This window comes from Stylophora pistillata, chromosome 3 (genome assembly GCF_964205215.1).
Source record: "Stylophora pistillata chromosome 3, jaStyPist1.2, whole genome shotgun sequence".
In the NCBI taxonomy this organism is placed as follows: Eukaryota; Metazoa; Cnidaria; class Anthozoa; order Scleractinia; family Pocilloporidae; genus Stylophora; species Stylophora pistillata.
Window position 1 is genome coordinate 309,776 of NC_142521.1, and position 12,725 is coordinate 322,500.

Below are 12,725 nucleotides of genomic sequence, written 5' to 3' on the forward strand. Positions count from 1 at the left end.
GCGCGCCTACTCTCCAACTCCCCTGGGACTATCTTGTGCACCCGGAAATCCCTTTTGGCCGCGTGGTGATGTGTTTCGTAGAAGTAGCAGGCGTGAGTACAAGCCTCACCCCTTCCTCTTCCACAGCCTCCCACTCTCACGCATGCCACTCCGTCGCCCGTGATTTCCCGGAGTTGTACGTCCCTTGCCGAGGTTCCGCTGGGTCTAGTGCACCTGGGATTTTATTTTGGAGGCGTTGTCATGCGTTTCGTAAAAGTGGCAGGCGTGAGTACAAGGCTCACCGCCTTCTTTAGCACATGTGCCTCATAGTGCACAGCCTCTCACTCGGAGGCGTGCCACCACGACTCCCGTGACTTTCAGGAGGTGCGCGCCTACCCCCCAACTCCCCTGGGACTATCTAGTGCACGCGGGAATTCATTTTAACCGCGTGGTGATGTGTTTCGTGGAAGTGGCGGGCGTGAGTACAAGACTCACCGCCTTCTTTAGCACATGTGCCTCACAGTGCACAGCCTCTTACTGGCAGGCGTGCCACTACTGCTCCCGTGATTTGGCAGGAGGTGCGCGCCTACTCTTCAACTCCCTTGGGACTATCTAGTGCACCCGGGAATCCGTTTTGGCCGCGTGGTGATGTGTTTCGTGGAAGTAGCAGGCGTGAGTACAAGGCTCACCCCTTCCTCTTGCACAGCCTCCCACTCTCACGCATGCCACTCCGTCGCCCGTGATTTCCCAGAGTTGCGCGTCTATTGCCGAGGCTCCCCTGGGTCTAGTGCACCTGGGATTTCATTTTGGAGGCGTTGTCATGCGTTTCGTGGAAGTGGCAGGCGTGAGTACAAGGCTCACCGCCCCCTTTAGGACAGGTGCCTCACAGTGCACAGCCTCTCACTGGCAGGCGTGCCACTACGGCTCCCGTGATTTGGCAGGAGGTGCGCGCCCACTCTGCAACTCCCCTGGGACTATCTACTGCACCCGGGAATCCGTTTTGGACGCGTGGTCATGTGTTTCGTGGAAGTAGCAGGCGTGAGTACAAGACTCACCCCTTCCTCTTGCACAGCCTCCAACTCTCACGCATGCCACTCCGTCGCCCGTGATTTCCCGGAGTTGCGCGTCTATTGCGGAGGTTCCCCTGGGTCTAGTGCACCTGGGATTTCATTTTGGAGGCGTTGTCATGCGTTTCGTGGAAGTGGCAGGCGTGAGTACAAGGCTCACCGCCTTCTTTAGCACATGTGCCTCATAGTGCACAGACTCTCACTCGGAGGCGTGCCACCACGCCTCCCGTTACTTGCAGGAGGTGCGCGCCTATCCCCAAACTCCCCTGGGACTGTCGAGAGCACGCGGGAATCCATTTTAGCCGCGTGGCGATGTGTTTCGTGGAAGTGGCAGGCGTCAGTACAAGACTCACCGCCCTCTTTAGCACATGTGCCTCACAGTGCACAGCCTCTCACTGGCAGGCGTGCCACTACGGCTCCCGTGATCTGGCAGGAGGTGCGCGCCTACTCTCCAACTCCCCTGGGACTATCTAGTGCACTCGGGAATCCGTTTTGGCCGCGTGCTGATGTGTTTTGTGGAAGTAGCAGGCGTGAGTACAAGGCTCACCCCTTCCTCTTGCACAGCCTCCCACTCTCACGCATGCCACTCCGTCGCCCGTGATTTTCCAGAGTTGCGCGTCTATTGCCGAGGCTCCCCTGGGTCTAGTGCACCTGGGATTTCATTTTGGAGGCGTTGTCATGCGTTTCGTGGAAGTGGCAGGCGTGAGTACAAGGCTCACCGCCCTCTTTAGGACAGGTGCCTCACAGTGCACAGCCTCTCACTGGCAGGCGTGCCACTACGGCTCCCGTGATTTGGCAGGAGGTGCGCGCCCACTCTCCAACTCCCCTGGGACTATCTACTGCACTCGGGAATCCGTTTTGACCGCGTGGTAATGTGTTTCGTGGAAGTAGCAGGCGTGAGTACAAGACTCACCCCTTCCTCTTGCACAGCCTCCAACTCTCACGCATGCCACTCCGTCGCCCGTGATTTCCCGGAGTTGCGCGTCTATTGCGGAGGTTCCCCTGGGTCTAGTGCACCTGGGATTTCATTTTGGAGGCGTTGTCATGCGTTTCGTGGAAGTGGCAGGCGTGAGTACAAGGCTCACCGCCTTCTTTAGCACATGTGCCTCATAGTGCACAGACTCTCACTCGGAGGCGTGCCACCACGCCTCCCGTTACTTGCAGGAGGTGCGCGCCTATCCCCAAACTCCCCTGGGACTGTCGAGAGCACGCGGGAATCCATTTTAGCCGCGTGGCGATGTGTTTCGTGGAAGTGGCAGGCGTCAGTACAAGACTTACCGCCTTCTTTAGCACATGTGCCTCACAGTGCACAGCCTCTCACTGGCAGGCGTGCCACTACGGCTCCCGTGATCTGGCACGAGGTGCGCGCCTACTCTCCAACTCCCCTGGGACTATCTAGTGCACCCGGGAATCCGTTTTGGCCGCGTGGTGATGTGTTTTGTGGAAGTAGCAGGCGTGAGTACAAGGCTCACCCCTTCCTCTTGCACAGCCTCCCACTCTCACGCATGCCACTCCGTCGCCCGTGATTTCCCGGAGCTGCGCGTCTATTGCCGAGGTTCCCCTGGGTCTATTGCACCTGGGATTTTATTTTGGAGGCGTTGTCATGCGTTTCGTGGAAGTGGCAGGCGTGAGTACAAGGCTCACCGCCTTCTTTAGGACATTTGACTGACAGTTCACAGCCTCTCACTGGCAGCTCACTGGCAGGCGTGCCACTACGGCTCCCGTGATTTGGCAGGAGGTGCGCGCCTACTCTCCAACTCCCCTGGGACTATCTTGTGCACCCGGAAATCCGTTTTGGCCGCGTGGTGATGTGTTTCGTGGAAGTAGCAGGCGTGAGTACAAGCCTCACCCCTTCCTCTTGCACAGCCTCCCACTCTCACGCATGCCACTCCGTCGCCCGTGATTTCCCGGAGTTGTGCGTCCCTTGCCGAGGTACCCCTGGGTCTAGTGCACCTGGGATTTTATTTTGGAGGCGTTGTCATGCGTTTCGTAAAAGTGGCAGGCGTGAGTACAAGGCTCACCGCCTTCTTTAGCACATGTGCCTCATAGTGCACAGCCTCTCACTCGGAGGCGTGCCACCACGACTCCCGTGACTTGCAGGAGGTGCGCGCCTATCCCCCAACTCCCCTGGGACTATCTAGTGCACGCGGGAATCCATTTTAACCGCGTGGTGATGTGTTTCGTGGAAGTGGCGGGCGTGAGTACCAGACTGACCGCCTTCTTTAGCACATGTGCCTCAAGTTGCACAGACTCTCACTGGCAGGCGTGCCACTACGGCTCCCGTGATCTGGCAGGAGGTGCGCGCCTACTCTCCAACTCCCCTGGGACTATCTAGTGCACCCGGGAATCCGTTTTGGCCGCGTGGTGATGTGTTTCGTGGAAGTAGTAGGCGTGAGTACAAGGCTCACCCCTTCCTCTTGCACAGCCTCCCACTCTCACGCATGCCACTCCGTCGCCCGTGATTTTCCGGAGTTGCGCGTCTATTGCCGAGGTTCCCCTGGGTCTATTGCACCTGGGATTTCATTTTGGAGGCGTTGTCATGCGTTTCGTGGAAGTGGCAGGCGTGAGTAGAAGGCTCACCGCCTTCTTTAGGACATGTGCCTGACAGTGCACAGCCTCTCACTGGCAGCTCACTGGCAGGCGTGCCACTACGGCTCCCGTGATTTGGCAGGAGGTGCGCGCCTACTCTCCAACTCCCCTGGGACTATCTTGTGCACCCGGAAATCCCTTTTGGCCGCGTGGTGATGTGTTTCGTAGAAGTAGCAGGCGTGAGTACAAGCCTCACCCCTTCCTCTTCCACAGCCTCCCACTCTCACGCATGCCACTCCGTCGCCCGTGATTTCCCGGAGTTGTACGTCCCTTGCCGAGGTTCCGCTGGGTCTAGTGCACCTGGGATTTTATTTTGGAGGCGTTGTCATGCGTTTCGTAAAAGTGGCAGGCGTGAGTACAAGGCTCACCGCCTTCTTTAGCACATGTGCCTCATAGTGCACAGCCTCTCACTCGGAGGCGTGCCACCACGACTCCCGTGACTTTCAGGAGGTGCGCGCCTACCCCCCAACTCCCCTGGGACTATCTAGTGCACGCGGGAATTCATTTTAACCGCGTGGTGATGTGTTTCGTGGAAGTGGCGGGCGTGAGTACAAGACTCACCGCCTTCTTTAGCACATGTGCCTCACAGTGCACAGCCTCTTACTGGCAGGCGTGCCACTACTGCTCCCGTGATTTGGCAGGAGGTGCGCGCCTACTCTTCAACTCCCTTGGGACTATCTAGTGCACCCGGGAATCCGTTTTGGCCGCGTGGTGATGTGTTTCGTGGAAGTAGCAGGCGTGAGTACAAGGCTCACCCCTTCCTCTTGCACAGCCTCCCACTCTCACGCATGCCACTCCGTCGCCCGTGATTTCCCAGAGTTGCGCGTCTATTGCCGAGGCTCCCCTGGGTCTAGTGCACCTGGGATTTCATTTTGGAGGCGTTGTCATGCGTTTCGTGGAAGTGGCAGGCGTGAGTACAAGGCTCACCGCCCCCTTTAGGACAGGTGCCTCACAGTGCACAGCCTCTCACTGGCAGGCGTGCCACTACGGCTCCCGTGATTTGGCAGGAGGTGCGCGCCCACTCTGCAACTCCCCTGGGACTATCTACTGCACCCGGGAATCCGTTTTGGCCGCGTGGTCATGTGTTTCGTGGAAGTAGCAGGCGTGAGTACAAGACTCACCCCTTCCTCTTGCACAGCCTCCAACTCTCACGCATGCCACTCCGTCGCCCGTGATTTCCCGGAGTTGCGCGTCTATTGCGGAGGTTCCCCTGGGTCTAGTGCACCTGGGATTTCATTTTGGAGGCGTTGTCATGCGTTTCGTGGAAGTGGCAGGCGTGAGTACAAGGCTCACCGCCTTCTTTAGCACATGTGCCTCATAGTGCACAGACTCTCACTCGGAGGCGTGCCACCACGCCTCCCGTTACTTGCAGGAGGTGCGCGCCTATCCCCAAACTCCCCTGGGACTGTCGAGAGCACGCGGGAATCCATTTTAGCCGCGTGGCGATGTGTTTCGTGGAAGTGGCAGGCGTCAGTACAAGACTCACCGCCCTCTTTAGCACATGTGCCTCACAGTGCACAGCCTCTCACTGGCAGGCGTGCCACTACGGCTCCCGTGATCTGGCAGGAGGTGCGCGCCTACTCTCCAACTCCCCTGGGACTATCTAGTGCACTCGGGAATCCGTTTTGGCCGCGTGGTGATGTGTTTTGTGGAAGTAGCAGGCGTGAGTACAAGGCTCACCCCTTCCTCTTGCACAGCCTCCCACTCTCACGCATGCCACTCCGTCGCCCGTGATTTCCCGGAGTTGCGCGTCTATTGCCGAGGTTCCCCTGGGTGCAGCGCTCACCCTTAGTTTCGCACATGTGTCTCATAGTGCACAGCTTCGCAGTCAGTTTGGCTATTATTAAATTTTTGCACAGCCTTGAATTATGTGTTGCAGTTTTAAACTCTTAAAAATAAAAAAAAAAGGAGAAAGTTGTCTTTTCGATTGTATGGAGACTAAGGATTGCTATATGGAGCCTGATATTGGAATGCAGCTAAGTTATGGCAAAATTAACCAGTTCTACATAATTCTTTGGAAACTTAGAAACTCTTTACAGGTCTTTTTTTTTTACCTGTAGAATCTTTTATTTTCCCTCTATTCTTTTCTCATGTATATATGTCTATTTGTCTTTAATGTCATTTTATTTCCAATCGAATTATATTAAGTGAAGTAAAGTTTGACCCAACAGCAAGCAGGCAGGCAGGCAGGCAGGCGTTACACCCACCACTTGCTCCCTGGTTGATATCTAGCTTTCTTTCTTCCCTGTACATCCTTCCAAAGTTTCGTATCTCAAAGGAATATCTTGTAGATATATAGGAAAATAAAATAGAAGTATTGATCTTTTTTTTTTTAAGGCTGGCTGGCTGCCTTATTATCGACATAACTGCCTTGCAGTTATGTCAATTTGCAGGGCAATTTCTTCAATTACTGAACAACGAACATTTCATTCTTATCATTTCACACTTTCAACACCCTCCCTTTCCCCTTATTAGCAATTATTGTAAATGAACCCACTATTTCCTTCAAAGGTTGCCGGATAAATCTATAGCATTTTTTAAAAACAAGTCAATTTTACTTTCTTGTTCTTTCTTAGCACTATTTCACACAGTCAACAATTCTAGGCAGAACAGGAAGCAACCTTTTGGTGAGCAAATTTTTTCATTCATCAAATGAGGATATTCCAGTGAGTCAGGATATTCCACTGAGTCAGGGATGGGCATGGGTGTACCAGATAATTGTTTAAGGAATCTCACGTGAGGCAAGAGGATCTGTTATTCAATCACACAAAACTCTCCTGAAACCTTTCTTTGGTCGTTCTTTGGTGCATGTGCTACATTGAACCAACCTCTGCAAGTCCCTCCCTAATTTAAAAAGCACTTAACAATATCATCGACCAAACCACTATGGATGGGTCGCTTCGGAACTCCCTTTCAGCATTAATCCTCAAGCAATTCCAACTTCTTTTTTCATTCGAGTTCCAACACCATTGTACTTATTCCAACTTGACTAGGAATTTTTCTTTTTCAATTGATGGCACCTGCATGCATCCACAAGAGCAATGGATTTATTGCAGCTGTTGCCATCAATTTTTCAATTCATGCAAATTCATGGCCGGGAGCCTCTCTCATGCCATATGGAAATAACTCATTACCAATACACTCTCAGGACAGATTTCAAACCAATTTGTTCATGTAACAGCATCTAAGATAGATGATTACGAAATTATTACCAAATTATTACCATTAACTACCAAAGCATGAAGGCATGGCATTGTTTACCTTGTATGAATTTGAATCTTAGCTCATTATCTGAAACTGAGAAGTCAATTATACATACTCAAAGAAATGTAATAAGCTTGCCTTGGCATGGAATGCATCACTATGTTTGACGGGTTATCGATCGAGTACTGAAAGTTGTTGGCTGGCTCTTGAGCAAGCAAATAAACATTTACAAAAAATAATACGTTCGTTTGAGTAACGTACTTACATTCTAGGTAGCGTACTTACATCCTAGTTTGAAAAGAAAAGTATATCCGCGATTTAGATCGGCGATCAAACGATCGAACGGCTCGCGAACTACAACATAAACATGCTGATTCCACGCATGCGCAGGCGTTTGTTGGTATCGCTTATAAAATTTCATGTTACAGTGGTAGGGCGCTGGACTAGTAATCTCAAGATCGGAGTTCGAACTCCATTGGTTGCATCCTTCGAACTTTTAACTCTCCTTCTTAGATTTTATTGCTGTTACCTTATTTGCTTTCTCTTTAGACACTTCTGTACTTCATGTAAGATGTTTTGGACGAGAGTCGAGATTTCGTATGTATTATGTATCAATCGATCGATCATGTACTTTGTTGCTTTGAAAAATATCTGCTCTCTTTTGCCTTCAAGTCGTCTACTTTTCTGCTTTGTGGAAATACATTCACTAGGTAGTTACCTCTTTTATACTTTGCTCTCTTAGAGTACCGATATCAGTCCTACTGATCTTAGCGAGGTCATTTTTATATTTGCATATTGGAAATTCCATTCGCGAGCACCCGTACCACTTCCAGGATATATCAAACCACAAACTAAGTCTAAAAGCAACTCGCTTCTTCAACACCACACCTAAAACCCCCACTCTACAAGCTCAAAAACTCCACGCGCCATGCTTATTTATTTGCGCAAAAGACATACAGAGTTGCTTTTACACTTTCCACCTGGCCCTCGTCTTCTATCACTCCATTCTTTGAATGATACACAAGGCTTACGGACTTCCAGGCTTCATGATGCCCTTCCGTCACCAGGCGGCCCTAAATCAACCAAAACAACATAACTCCACCCTTTATTGCTTTCAACCCGCCCGCCATTACTAACACTTCACTTCACTTCGCTTCACTTCACTTCACTACACTTTGCCGCTCAAATGCAACGTCACCATGCCTTCACGCGTCATCACCTACATACGGGTCGCTACGCACATTTATTCACAGCAACCATCCGCACGCTACTCTATATTGCCATCTAAATGGTTATCCACAGGCCCGGACCGCTATTCTTGCGCAAAGAAGTAGCTGCAATTCATCTCCAATCGCAGGATTTCTGTAAGTTAATTGCTCACTTACAACAATTTTGCTTAGGCTTCAACTTTACTCCATATGCATGGCCATAAACCAACGCCATTTGGATAATGCGCGCTGTTCATTCGGGTACAACCTATTTATAACATTTATAGTTTTTCAAAAATGTCTAATCTTCTACAGCACCTAGGAATCTTTAAACTTGCAAGCCATTTTTTTTCCAAAGAACTACAATTTTCTAGAAAATATTATGCTTCTCCATTCTTCAACTCAAGTCAAAGTCCTTCTCATGTTCAAGTGAATATTTCATATCATACCATAAAGCAGCCAACAAATCTTTCAAAACTTTTTGCAAACTTCAACGAGTATAAAGTTTCCAAATTTTAAGCGTGCTAAAGCATAGTTAGTAGAAGGGACTAACTATGGCTACAGTTAGTACTTTTGGGTTACAATATTCAGCTTTCTACGTTTTTGTTCAAGCGCGAAATGTTTATGTTTCTTTACGTACCTGTTACCTTTCATCAAGTTTTATTTTCCGCCTAATCCCATTGTAGTCTTTTCTAAAGCCTTCCCACACCTTCTCATTAAAGTCAGTGCTTGACGGTACCGTTTCCTATGACTGTCAATGAACAAGAGCGACATTTTGGTCACAAAAAGTTCTTTATTTCATCCTTGAACAAACAACGACAAATTAAGCCCTTCACTACGCTTTCTTATAAAGAGAATTGTAGCAACCAAATATGTTGATGAAAATAAAGATTCTCCTGCCTAAATAATTTTAACAATTTCACCATTTTGAGCGTTCAAGGTTTCAGCTGACTGCTCTTCCAATTGCAACCTAGTTTTACCTTTGTCAACAGTCGTGAATTTCCATGCTTCCCTTGCGTAAAATTGGATAAAAGAGCAACTTCACCACACCGTTCATTCATTTCGGCGGGTTCATTTCACGCCTCTAAATATTTCTCGTTTCAAAGTTTCTCGCTACTTGAGAGTCCCGCTTTTAAAGATTCCCCATTCCCTGTTTTCAAGATAGCTACTTGACTTCACTTGCAATACGTTTTCCAAATTCCATACGAAAATATTGAAGTCCAACTTCTTTTTTTTACAGCGCGGCGAAAAACTAAAATGAAATTTCATTTTCATTTTCCTACACAATTGAAAATTGGTTGGCACTAAGCTACACGCACTACAATACTCAAACTTATTCGGTAGAAGTTATCTTGGTCTAAAACTCAATTCTCCCAAATTTTTTTACCAGGAAATGTGTAGCAATTGGAGGTCACAATTAATTATCATCAATTCTTGGGAGTTCAAGGGCTAAAAGACCCCCAAATGGATGTTTTACTTTATCCTCATGGTTGGTCTACTGCACATTTTATAGGCACTTTAATTTATTCCATTAGTAGAGGGGATAAACATTCATGTAACAAACATCAGAAAAAATCAATCTTCACTCTCTCCAGAGGTTACAATATTTAAGTCAAGTATTTTTTAAAGTCTCTTAATGCTTGAAAACCCACCTGAAAATTTTACTCAGTTTTGCCTCACTTTTACCATTGATGATCATACTGAGGTATAACGCCTGCTTTCAGTGGTTTCATTTCAAAAAGCAAAACTTACAAAACCTGCATGAGGAGTCAAGCAGCTACATTTTATAAGAATCTTACTTCCACTTGAACTACCTCTGACTTTTTTCTTTCCTAAAATGGCTGGTTATTTTGAAAATAGCAAAGTGTAGGCTCTCTTTTCTAATGGCCCTTACCAAAACCACATATCTTTTACGTATATCTCCTACATATGTCTGACATATGTCACATACATGTAACATATATGTCACATACATATGTAGCAGATATATGTAAAATATATGTCACATACATGTAAAATAATTTATCTGACATATGTGTCACATACATGACACACATGTCTCCAATGTAGCAATTTGGAACCTATGTGCAGTTATGAGGCATATATGTCAACATATCAGTTTTACAAAAAGTATTAATGGGAGCTAGCTATTAATTGTGAGATAGGTTGTGCTTGCTCCCGCACAGAGCGACCTGCTAATTTTTTTTTCAGTTTTAAGTTTTTCAATTTCTAATTATAACAGTTCTCAATGGAAAAAATTTGCTAAAACGACTATAGTACAACAATGACAGAATCATTAAAAATTCATGTCAATTGAGGTTAATCAAAGAGACTGTGATTACAATCATGTATTTCAAGAATGATCTAAATACAGTAGAAATTTAGTTAAACCAGGTTTAACTGAATAAAAATCAGAAGCAGAGAACTGAAAAACTAAATTTTCCACAAGATTCAGGCAATTGCTAAACTGTTTTTTCAATGTGCCACATTTGAAGTCAACCAAATATTGATTTGAGCAGCTTCTATGGAGCTGTTGTGTTAAACCATGTTTAACAAAACAGCTTTAAAGCATATTTAGGCTTTGGTGTGAATGGGGTATTACTGTCTGCCATAGAGTTCTTATTATGTCAGTTTGGAGAATTTTCTACTGGATCAACCTAAAATCCCCTGACTTATGTTTTTCTAGTTATTCTCGCTACTTCTCTGATACTTGTTGAATATTAGATATCGTAAGGAGAAATTCTGTCTTGGTCACAATAAAGGATGATAAAGGATGAAGATCTGTATGATTAAAGTTGAGTAAATGAGTACATCAATCAATCAATCGATCAATAAGAACTCTACTAGAGGGTGATAGAACTGTAATATGGGCAGGTTCTCTCCTGGCGCAGTGATGATATGCCATGTCTATAAACAGATTGAAGTCACTGGAGATAGTTTGAAAATATCTGGTACTGTGCTAGTCTTGGTGGACACCATAGAAATAAATGCCTTGAAGGTTTTTGAGAGATTCTCAGAAGCAGTCCTCATCAATTCATTTGGAATATGCAGTTGAGTTCTGCTCTCATCTAATTTAGAGAAGAGATTACAAACCTGTCCTTGAGTCATCTCAGTTAGAGCAAAACTCCAGGAAGGAGGAGATTTTCTGTTTTTAAGGGGGTTGCAAGCATAATTCCCTAGGGAGCTGGCAAGTGTAGGACTCATCAATATATATTTATTTTTTCTTCTTTTGATTGAGGTAGTGTATTTTTACAAGGAATCATCCTATTCTGTATGAAGTGACCTAATTATTGAGATGTTGCGATTTTTTGTTCTTTGCATTTATCTTAATTGTTCGTTTATCTACAACTTCACTAGCGAGATCTCCTTAAATTGAATCTCCTTTACTGTCTGCCATGGAGTTCTTATGACGTCGGTTTGGAGAATTTTGTATTGCATCAACCTAACATCCCCTGATTACTCTTTTTAGCTATTGTCAGTACTTCTCTGCTAGATATTGAAGATAGATATTGTAAGGATAAATTCTGTCTTGGTCACTTACGGGAGTTAAAGGACAAAACTCCAGGGTGGAGAAGATTTTCTGTATTTAAGGGGGTTGCAAACATAATTCCCTAGCGAGCTGGGAAGTGTAGGGCTTATAAATGTATATGGTGTATGTGAAAAAATTTACTGCATTATAAATGTATATTTATGTTTTCTTTTTTTGATTGGGCCAGTGTATTTTTACAAGGAATCATCCTATTCTGTATGAATTAACTGACCTAATTATTGAGATGTTGCGATTTTTCGTTCTTTGCCTTTATCTTAATTGTTCATTTATCTACAACTTCACTAGCGAGATCTCCTTAAACTGATTCTCCTTACAGTCTCCCATAGAGTTCTTATGAAGTTGGTTTGGAGAGTTTTGTATTGGATCAACCTAAAATCCTCTAATTGATGTTTTTAGCTATTGTCAGTACTTCTCTGCTAGATATTGAATACACATTGTAAGGAGAAATTCTGTATTGGTCACTTATGGGAGTTAATTAAAGGACAAAACTCCTGGGAGGAGAAGATTTTCTGTATTTAAGGGGGTTGCCAACATGATTCCCTAGGGAGCTGGCAAGTGTAGGGCTTACACAATCAAAATATTGATGAAGCTAGCGGCAATATCAGAATTTGTTGTATAGAATTTATTGTTGGCGATGATTCTTGTCGGGCCGGATTGCTCCTTAGTGTTACGATGAAGGAGTGTTAATTCCGATTGATTTCTACATCGATTGATTTTATGTTGACTTTTTTTCTGTATTTTGTTTTTCTTTTTTACACAGAACACAGTGGAGTATTTTTTGATGAAATGAGGTGGTTGCAAAGCTTGAAAGATAGTGCGGAGCCAAGAAAAGTATTTTGTAAGGAAGCAAGAGGAACTAAAGACAGTGATATAAATATATATATATATATTGCGCATGCTCGCTGGTTTACTCTAGTTTGAGCACTCTGGCATGGCTTAGACGATACCACAAAGGTTGGGTCGTTTGGGGTGACCGTCTCGGTTCTCCCCCATCCTAGCATTAGCACTGCACTGATGAGGCCCAGAAGGCCGAAACAGTACTGTCTGCAGTTAGTTATATATATATATATATATATATATATATATAAAGTGTGACTTGATTTTCGTAGAACAGTGCTCAATACATAG